Below are 10,168 nucleotides of genomic sequence, written 5' to 3' on the forward strand. Positions count from 1 at the left end.
CCACCCAGGTGCCCCCACCTTTTTTTAAAGATTTATTTATTTATTTTTAAAAGATTTATTTCTCTATTTATTTGAGAGAGAGATAGAGCATGAGCTGGGGGAGGGGCAGAGGGAGAGAGAGAGAGAGAGAAGCAGCCTCCCCGCTGAGCAAGGAGCCTGATGTGGGACTGGATCCCAGGACCTTGGGATCATGACCTGAGCCGAAGGCAGACGCTCAACGAACTGAGCCACCCAGGCACCGTAAGACTTTATTTTTTTTTAGGACCGTTTTAGGTTCACAGAAAAATTGAGAGGAAGGTACAGAAATTTTTCATATACTCCTGACCCACACTCACCGCATAGCTTTTCCTTAAAGTTTTTTGGGGTTTTTATTTTTTTATTTTTATTTTTTTATTTGAGAGAGAGGGAGAGTGGGGGAGGTGTGCAGAGGGAGAGAGAATCTGAAACAGGTTCCGCGCTAAGTGCAGAGCCTGACATGGGGCCGATCCCATGACTCCCAGACTACAGCCCAGCCGAAACCAAGAGTCAGACACTGAAGGGACTGCACGACCCAGGCACCCCTCTTGCATAGCCTTTCCTATCATCAACACTCCCCAGCAGAGTGGTACATTTGTTACAACTGATGAACCTACACTGACACATCACCACCCAAAATCAGTTTACATTTAGGTTCCTTCTTGGTGCTGTACATTTCATTTCATGGGTTTAGATAAATGTGTAATGACATGTAGTCACAATTATAGTATCATCTGAAGTATTTTCGTTGCCCTACAAATCCTTCATGCTCTGCCTATGTATCCCCCTTTCCTACCTAACTTCTGGCAACCACTAATTTTTTTGCTGTTTCCATAGTTTTGCCAATTAATCTTTTTTTTTTTTTGAGTACAAGACAAAGATATGGTATAATACGAGGCAGGATTTGGATATGCTTTCCTTATTCTTGGAGTAACCAAAAGATGACAAATGTAAATAACTTTTCCAAGCAGCAAAGCAAATCTCTAGCAGAGGCAAGAATCTGCAATCCGTTTTTTTCTTTTTAATACTACCCAATATTTTTCCATAGTAGTAGATTTACTTTATGATCCCAGCTGATGCTTCTGAGAAAACATTGTGAACCAGATGACTTCATTTAACATAGAGAAAAATTATATTAACTGATTTTAAGATATGTATCTTCTGTCTTAACATACATATTATCTGACTTAAGACAAAAAATATATATTTTCTGATATTCCTTTTAGGGTCCTCTTCCTAAGAGGAATTTTCATGTAAACAATTTTTCAATTAAGAAACTGATTTGTCTTGAAGTTGAGCTCTAGCTATTTAACTGGGAAAAGAGGCACTAATCAGTAGAGGCACTTAAGGGACTGTCTTCAAAAAAAAAAAAAAGGGACTGTCTTCAAAAACTAATGATGTAATGTATGGTGATTAACATAACATAATAATAAAAAAATATATTAAAAAAAGGGACTGTCTTCTTCTGAATCCTTACCTCTCAGCAGGGGAGCTGAGTTGTCAGATGAAGAAATCCATGTGAAGCGAAACAGTCTTCCACTTCATATAAACTGCAGTTAAGAATGATATACATTCCCATTGATGTTTTATAGCTTTTGGGGGTCATTAATTTGGGTAGCAAAAATAAAAATATTGGAACAAATATTTTCATAATCATTTATTAAAATCGAAGGCCCCCCTCGACTGTGCAAGCATTGCAAAAATGTCCATTCATTAACTGTTTAATCAATGAATGCCTATTACATACTCATATAACAGTAAATTCTTCTAACTTGACCCAAACCTTAAGAGTTACCATTTCTCATTTTTCCATTTTTCTATTCTTTCTCTCTTTTTTTTTTGAGAGAGAGAGAGCACGTGAGTAGGGAGGGTCAGAAGGAGAGAGAGAATCCCAAGCAGGCTCCATACTCAGCATGGAGCCTGATTCAGGGCTTGATCCCATAAACCCTAGATCATGATCTGAGCCTAAATCAAGAGTCGGATGCTCAACCGACTGAGCCACCCAGGCGCTTCATCTTTTTCTCTTTTTGTTCTACGCACTTGGATGATCTTATCACATATGACTTTAAAAATAACCTATACACTGATGACACCATGTGCATTTCAGTTGTAACCAGAATGATTCAAAGACATTTATTGACTTTAATTATTATTTTGGAAAACAAGTGTGTCAGAATTTGTACCAAAACCCCACCGATTATCAGTAGCACAAAATGATCTCTACTTGACCTCAGGCTCATGTGTCTGGGGGTCAGCTGGGGTGGCTCTGCTTCATGCTGCCAGGCTGTAGAGAAGCTCAGGAGCAAAATTCCATGACTGCTTATTCTGGGGCCTAACGGGATTGTGGCGACCAAAGAGAAACCAAGCAAGCGCATTTCTAGGTTCTGCTTGTATCTCACATGCTAACATTCCTTTGACTAAAATAAGTCGCAGAGCCGAGCCCAAATCAAGTAGTAAGGAATGCTTCTGTCTGCCATGATGTGGTAGGGAGCATGTGAATGTTATGAAACAGAGATCTAATTTATCTCCACACAGAGAGGCTGATGATTAATGAAGCGTGTGCCTAACTGGAGACAATAGCCAAACAAATACTACAATTAAATTTGAAAAAGTGTCACAAGGGGAGGATAAAGATAAGTGCACACATCTATGATCTAGAACGGCAAGATATACTTGAGAGTCAACAAAGCCAAAAGTTGATTTTTCAAAAGTAACATTAAACAGGGTCAAATACATGGCAAAATTGATCACGGAGGGAAAAGGAGAGAGAGAGAGAATGGGTGGGAAGAGGAGCAAACGTATTCCTTTCACTGCTCTGTTCCTTTTTCAGTTCACTAGGGTGTATGTGTGTAGGATCAGAGAGATTCAGAGAGTTTTTTCTTTGCTTTATTAGTTAGCCTAGCAATGCTGTAACTGATATATTCGTTTTAGTTGTCCAGAATCTAGTCGTATTATAGTTGCCAGACCCTGTAGAGTATCTAGTTTGTCATATTTCTGAAAATTAAAGCCTCTACTGCTGCAGATCCCAGAATGTATGCAACTTATTTGGGACTGGACCCTGGTCATTGAGAGAGAAAAATCCTCCCTTTGCTGGCATTAGTTGTGGTTAAGAGAGGACCCTCTGACAGCCTACAGAGTTTACATGAGGGAAATCATGGGAAAAGCACAGTATCTTTGCTCCATTCCAGTAAGCAGAGCACCCCAGTGGAGAGGTCGTAGGGCCCTGGGGCTGAATCAGGCAGCACTCTGCTCCTCGTTCCCTTCCAGGCGATGGGACTGATCCCTGAGAGCCGCCTTGTCTAATAGTGATCTTGACACCCAACGGTCTTGCACCCTTGGCAGGCACTCCCCTAGGCTATGCGTCTAGAGTTTTGTAGGTCCCAGGAAGGGGGGTGGGGCTGCAATTACAAATACTTTCGTTTCTTTCTTACCTCCTCTCCTGAGTCAGGGAGCACATTAAAGGTGAAACTTGCCAGGATTGAAATGCCTAGTTGAGTTTGACAGTGATATATCACCCCAGGAACCTGCAGAGATGAACAGGCTTGAAACTGCAGAAGTTAGCAGGTGTGTGTGTATTACAACCAGGAGAGTTGGCAGAAAGCCACTCCCAGTTTTATGCTATTTTAAAATAAGAAAACGGAAAGTTACATAAGAAGGGGGGTGAGGGAAAGTGTTTTAAACAGAGGGAACAACATCTGATGTCCTTCAGGGTTCTGAGGCAAGGAAGATGTTTCAAAGAACTAAAACGTATCAGCAGGGCAGGAAGCATGGCTCATGTCAAGCAGATGCCATGTGGGGTGGAGGCACGCAAACCTTTTCAAACAGTTTTCATACTTTGTCCTGCCCTTGCCAGTTCCTTCTTTGAACTTACAGGTCCAGTTTCACTAGATTCAGCAAACATATATAGCCTACCTTCCAAAAGTCGCTGGTGGCGCCTGACAAGGACACACATTATTCTGCTGAGAATCAACACATTTTTGACTGTTTATATTTGTGAAAGAGAAATTCTCTGCCGGGTAAGACAACAAGGAGGCTTTTACACCCGGGACTTTGAACAAACGACCAGAAGAGAAGGTATAGCCTTTGTTCTCCATCGTGAAGAGCCTCAGCTTTCACCCCATAACATCTCTGCCAGGAAAGCAGATCACTGCACACTCAGGACCCCTCTCCAAGCAAAGTTTTGGTGTCATCTTGCTCTCTCATTTTTGTATATCTTCTGTTTCTTTAAAATACATATTTTTGGTGCCTGGTGGCTCAATCGGCAAAGCGTCTGCCTTCGGCTCAGGTCATGATCCCAGGGTCCTGGGATGGAGCCCCGCTTCAGGCTCCCTGCTCCGTGGGGAGCCTGCTTCTCCCTCTGCCTCTGCCCCTCCCCCTGCTCGCACTCTCTCTCTTCTTCTCTATCAAATAAATAAATAAAATCTTTAAAAAAAATGCATATCTCCCTTCACTCTTCACAGTCATTTAAATCATATGATACTAATGCTTGTGATCGTTATCTGTTTCTAATTTTTTAACACAATTTTTTTTTAGCTTTCTGTTTACAAAATTTATCCTTCTAGATTTATGCTTACATCTGTGGCTTCTCCCTTTCATGTTCTGTCCTAAATTTCTTGCCTTCGACTTCTTTTAAAAATAGTTTACACTTCTGTGACAGTAATTCAATTTTAATTTTGGGTTAGGGCTAGCCTATGTTTGCAATTTCCTTTCATTTTCTTTTGCTGCTCTTGTCATTATTTTATTTATTTATTTGTTTATTTAAGTAGGCTCCATGCCCAGCATGGAGCCCAATGTGAGGCTTGAACTCAAGACCCTGAGATCAAGGTCTGAGCTGCGATCAAGGGTCGGACACTTAACCAACTGAGCCACCCAGGCGCCCCTTGTCATTATTTTAAAATTGTTATTTTCCCCTTCACCCCTCTCCTTATCTGGAATTTTTCTTTCTATTTCGATGTGTTCATATACAGGCAGAGCAGAGACTTGCCTATAGTTGTGTGAGGCAGACACAGAGCAGAGAACATAAAAGGCTGAGAACATAAAAGGTCCATCTTCTCTCCCCACAGAATGGCTTGGAGACCTCCCCAGTGTGAGTCTCCCATGTCTGGTCAGAATATCTCTCCCTCTCCAATTAAAGAACAAAACCAAAATGTTTTTAGGTTAATGGTCATATTTTCTATATATATTGTACCTATATTAAAACAGTACCACCCCCCAGGATGCCTGGGTGGTTCAGTCAATTAAGTGTCTGCCTTCAGCTCAGGGTCATGATCTCAGGGTCCTGGGTTCAAGCCCCACATCGAGCCCCACATCAGGCTCCCTGCTCACCAGACAGTTTGCTTTTCCTTCTCCCTCTGCCTCTCCCTACCATTTGTGCTCTCTCTCTCTCTCTCTAATAAATAAACAAAATCTTAAAAAAAACAAACAAACACGAATAACAGTACCACTGGATTTGGGTAATACCTTTCTAATATTATGTTTTAAGTCAGAAGGGGGATAGCCAACAGATCATACCAGGGGATAGTCCTTCATATAATAATTCTGGGATTGCCATGCAAAGGTCCACTGAATTTGGAGGTCCTAGATTTATGAGAGGAAACACAGAAAAGCATATATGAAATCTTTTGCTATCACTTTTACATTAACCAAATGATTGTATTTTATATATATACACACATATATATACACATATATGTATATACATATACATATATGTGTATATATATGTGTGTATATATATGTGTGTGTATATATATATATATATATATATATATATAATGTATTATGTATCTTATGTATTTCTGGTTGTGCTGATCCTGTCTTTCTAGTAAGATCATAAGATTTAAGCAGAGGAATGCTGCAATCAGACATGTCGTTTTGTTTCGTTTTCATTCTAGTTGCTGTGTGGAGGACGCGAGAGGAAGTGGGAGACCTGTTCAGATGATGTGACAATCCAAGGGAGAGATGTGTGTGGTTTGCAAAGAGAGTGAGAGCAGTGGCAGTAATGAGGGAAGGTAATCATCTGTCTATATTTTGGAGGAAAGTTTCTTAAGGTTGCTTGTGGTGCATGAAGGAGAGGAGTCAAGACGACTACAAGGTTTTCACCCGAGTAACTAAAAGAATGAACTTGCCACTATCAAGGCTGGAGAACTTCTGGATGGACACAGTTTTGGGGAGAGGACAGAGATGAGCGCTTTGGTTGTAGACATATTAATTTGCAACGGCCATTAATCATCAGTGAAGATGGCAATACGCTGTCTGAAAGCTTTAACCTTTTTTTTTGTTTTTGATAAATTGCTACACAGATTTTAATAGCTTTATTCCCAGGTCATTTTTGCTTGATTTGGGGGTTTGCAAATTATAAATTAAAAAATTGCATTTTTTAACAGTTGTTGATATATTAAAATTCAACTTGAGATTTTCTATGTGCCGAATCATATCAGTGATCATCTCTATTCTTTCTTTCTAATTATCACATATTTTATTATTTTCTCTTCTTTTCAGCTCTTCCTGGGACTTATATTAAAATACTGAAAAGAAGTGATAATAGAGCACATTTTTTTCCTGTTTCTGATAGTAAAGGGAATGCTTTCAATTTTCACACACACACACACACACACACATACATATATATATGATTTCCTGTAGGTTTATGAAGATGCTTATTATCAGATTAAAATTCTCATGTATCAATATCAGAGTTTCTACCATCAGTGGATGTCGAACTTGTACTTTCTCCATGGCTATTGGTATAATTTTGCTTTTCCTGTATCAAAGCGTAAATAAATTATTTTTGTTTGGGTCCCAACATTAAGTCAACCAATTATAAACTAAATGAGTCCACAAAGTATTTTTGTACATTGCTGGGACTTTTGAGACATCTGTTCATTGAAGGGTACATGATTTAAAATGGTGCTGCTCATTTGTTTGTTTTTCACAAGGTTTAAATGGTCAGTCTACTGTATAGTTTTCTTGCAAGACATTTAGGTGCCAATGAAGACACATGTCAGTTCCAAGAGAGGTCACATAGAGTCTAGGCTCACAGTTTTCTCAACGAGCTACAGATACACAGCACTAAGTTAACAAATGCAGAGGTATATGCAAAACAGACCACTGTAAAGCCGTTATTCTACAATACCTACATGTTACCCTAACCACATACAAGGATTAATTTCCTTTCAACCAAGGGAATAGATGCTTTTTGTCCTATCCTGGACCAGCCGTTACTTGTTCAATCACATTAGGAATCGTGCTGGCCTGTCCTTTTTGAAACCATACTCACACCTTTTATTTTTTCTCACTCCAAAATGGTCTGATGTGTAGTATATCCTGAAAAGAATGTCTTTTTTTAGTTACCCTTCTTTAAAAAAATGATTCTCTTAAAATCTATGTGTTCTTAATATCAGAATGTATACTGTAATGATCACGTATGATCCAGTGTCCAGATTTCTATTTTTAAAATTATGATATGAGATATTCATGGTTGGGATTTGCAAATAAAACAGGACCAGTAAACAAAATATGCACTAATTGATGATAACTCTATATGCTTTACACTCTATTTGCTACGTAAAGTTAGCAAATAATAACCTTGTAAATAGTAAAATTAGTAAAACCAAATAAATACTGCCAAGATGGAGCAGCCAAGGAAAAATAGTTATGTTCATGACTGTGCTCTTTTATCTTGTTTTATCATCTTGCATACTTAAGGACCTTATTTGTACCACAGAACCCACAATAGTCCTGTTCAGAAACATTTAGTCAGTAAATGCAAATGAGCCACAATTTTCCTTCTGCAATTTTCCAACTTTCACACTCTTATTGCAACACGATCAACTCTACTTAGGAGAAGGTGGCTTTTCCCTGACATTTGCAATTATTTCTGCATACGGGAAGAGCATCTTTGTATTTATGCAAGCCAGCCATGTGGATTCTGTTTCTCTAGTACATCCTTACTGCAAATGAAATAAAATTATTTCTCACACTAACCTTGGGAAGGAGGAGCAGGTCTTAGTTGGGAATTCAAAGTCAGCTCTCCCACTAAATTCCATGATACTCCCATGAATGTTACTGGACAGCACAGAATTTATAGTTTAATCATGTCATGTTGACACTCAGGGAAACTTCATTCTAGTTATTTAGATAAGGAAAACAAAATTATTAATAATAGCAATCCAAGAGAATGAATTGAATAGTCCCAGATGATACAGGAAGCCTAGCATTTGCTGTTGCAAACGACAACCAGCATGGGCTTTGGGATTTATAGAGAAATGTGTTATGCCTATCAATAATCCCATATCAAAATAATATATTCATATTTTCACAGATATGTTCCCTATATGTCTATTTTTGTATAACAATTCACTTGTTTTTATAATATTAGATTCCCACTTTCAGATTCTGTTTTAGTAATCATAACATTTGTGCTGTTAGGATTTTTCTGGAATCAATATTGCTTTTTGCTGCAATGTAATAGTTTCTTGTTGATTTTTACTAAAAATATTGTCCTCCTGTGGATTGAAATATCTTGTCTCTTAGCCACCACTTCCACTTACTACTTATGCTCTGGCTTCACAGGGAGTGTTCCCTGAGTTGTAGTTCAGCAAATTGCTGTTCACAGAAATGAAATCACTAAAGTAAAAAATGCTTTTCAAGAAAGAAAAATTGTGGAATAACTGGAGACAAAATAGTTCAGCAAACACTGTTATAATCTTTCTTTTATTTTTTTTTAAAGATTTTATTTATTTATTTGACAGAGAGAGACACAGCGAGAGAGGGAACACAAGCAGGGGGAGTGGGAGAGGGAGAAGGCTTCCCGCTGAGCAGGGAGCCCGATGTGGGACTCAATCCCAGGACCCTGGGATCATGACCTGAGCCGAAGGCAGACGCTTAATGACTGCGCCACCCAGGCACCCCCGATTTTCTTTCATTTTGTATTTTACTTTAAGAAATGCCTCACAGAAATTTGCCCCTTCTTTTTTTTTCCCATACTCACTCTTAGTCCCTGTGCTTCCAATTACCCATTAGTAAATTACTAGAAATTAACTAATTTTCTCTCTTTTCCTCCTCCTCCTCCTCCTCCTCTTCATTCTTTCTTTCTTCTTTCTTTTTAAGGATTTATTTATTTATCTGAGAGAGAGGACACGGGAGGAGGGGGAGGGGGAAAGGGAGGGGGAGAGGGAGAGAGAGAGTCCTCAAGCCGACTTCCCTTCTGAGGGCAGAGCCCAATGCAAGGCTCCATCCCTGGACCCAGAGGCCATGACCTGATCTGAAATCAAGAGTCAGACACTTAACTGACTAAACCACCCAGGCTCCCCTTCCGTTTCTTCTTTGTAACTGGATTCTTAATAGGTACAATATTTTGGGGGACATATTAATAATATATAACAAATACTTCGGGGTGCCTGGGTGGCTCAGTTGGTTAAGCGTCTGCCTTTGGCTCAGGTCATGATCTCAGGGTCCTGGGATCGAGCCCTGCATTGGGCTCCCTGCTCAGCAGGGAGCCTGCTTCTCCCTCTCCCTCTGCCTCCCTGTCTGCCTGCTTGTGATCTCTCTCTGTCAAATAAATAAATAAAATCTTAAAAAATAATAATATATAACAAATACTTCAATAGAGAGCATATGTATTACCTTAATATCTGAGTTAACATTTATCATTAGAAAATAATCAAGCAAATTCCAGCATGCTCATTAACAAATGATTTATATTAGCTCCTTTAGAATGAAAATACTATACATTTATTGAGGATTGGATCTACAGCTCAGTCATAATCTTTGTGATTTAGATCTTCCTAGGTTGGGATGTTTTGGGGACTTCTGGTTTCAGCACTGAGGTGCAGAGAGCTGAAAAGTACTTTGGTCTAAAATTGTAAGAGAAAAAATGCACGAATTCAATAAAGGACTTTCAGGAACCCATTGTTGATTTGATGTCACAGGGCAGATAACTACTCAGGCAACCCAAGTGAGACAGTCATGAGAAAAGGAAACAGACATGAAAGACTTCCTAAATTCTATATAAATCAGTTGAAAGATTAACCTGGAAAGGTTTGAGGAACTGCTAACAGTGGAGTGTGGGTTAGTTTGAGAACATAAAACCCTGGGGAAGTGCCGACATAGATGGTTTTTCACTCTTGTGTGGGGCTTTATTCCAGGAAAC

Source organism: Leptonychotes weddellii, chromosome 6 (assembly GCF_054177405.1).
Source record: "Leptonychotes weddellii isolate Sample4059 chromosome 6, ASM5417740v2, whole genome shotgun sequence".
Classification (NCBI taxonomy): domain Eukaryota; kingdom Metazoa; phylum Chordata; class Mammalia; order Carnivora; family Phocidae; genus Leptonychotes; species Leptonychotes weddellii.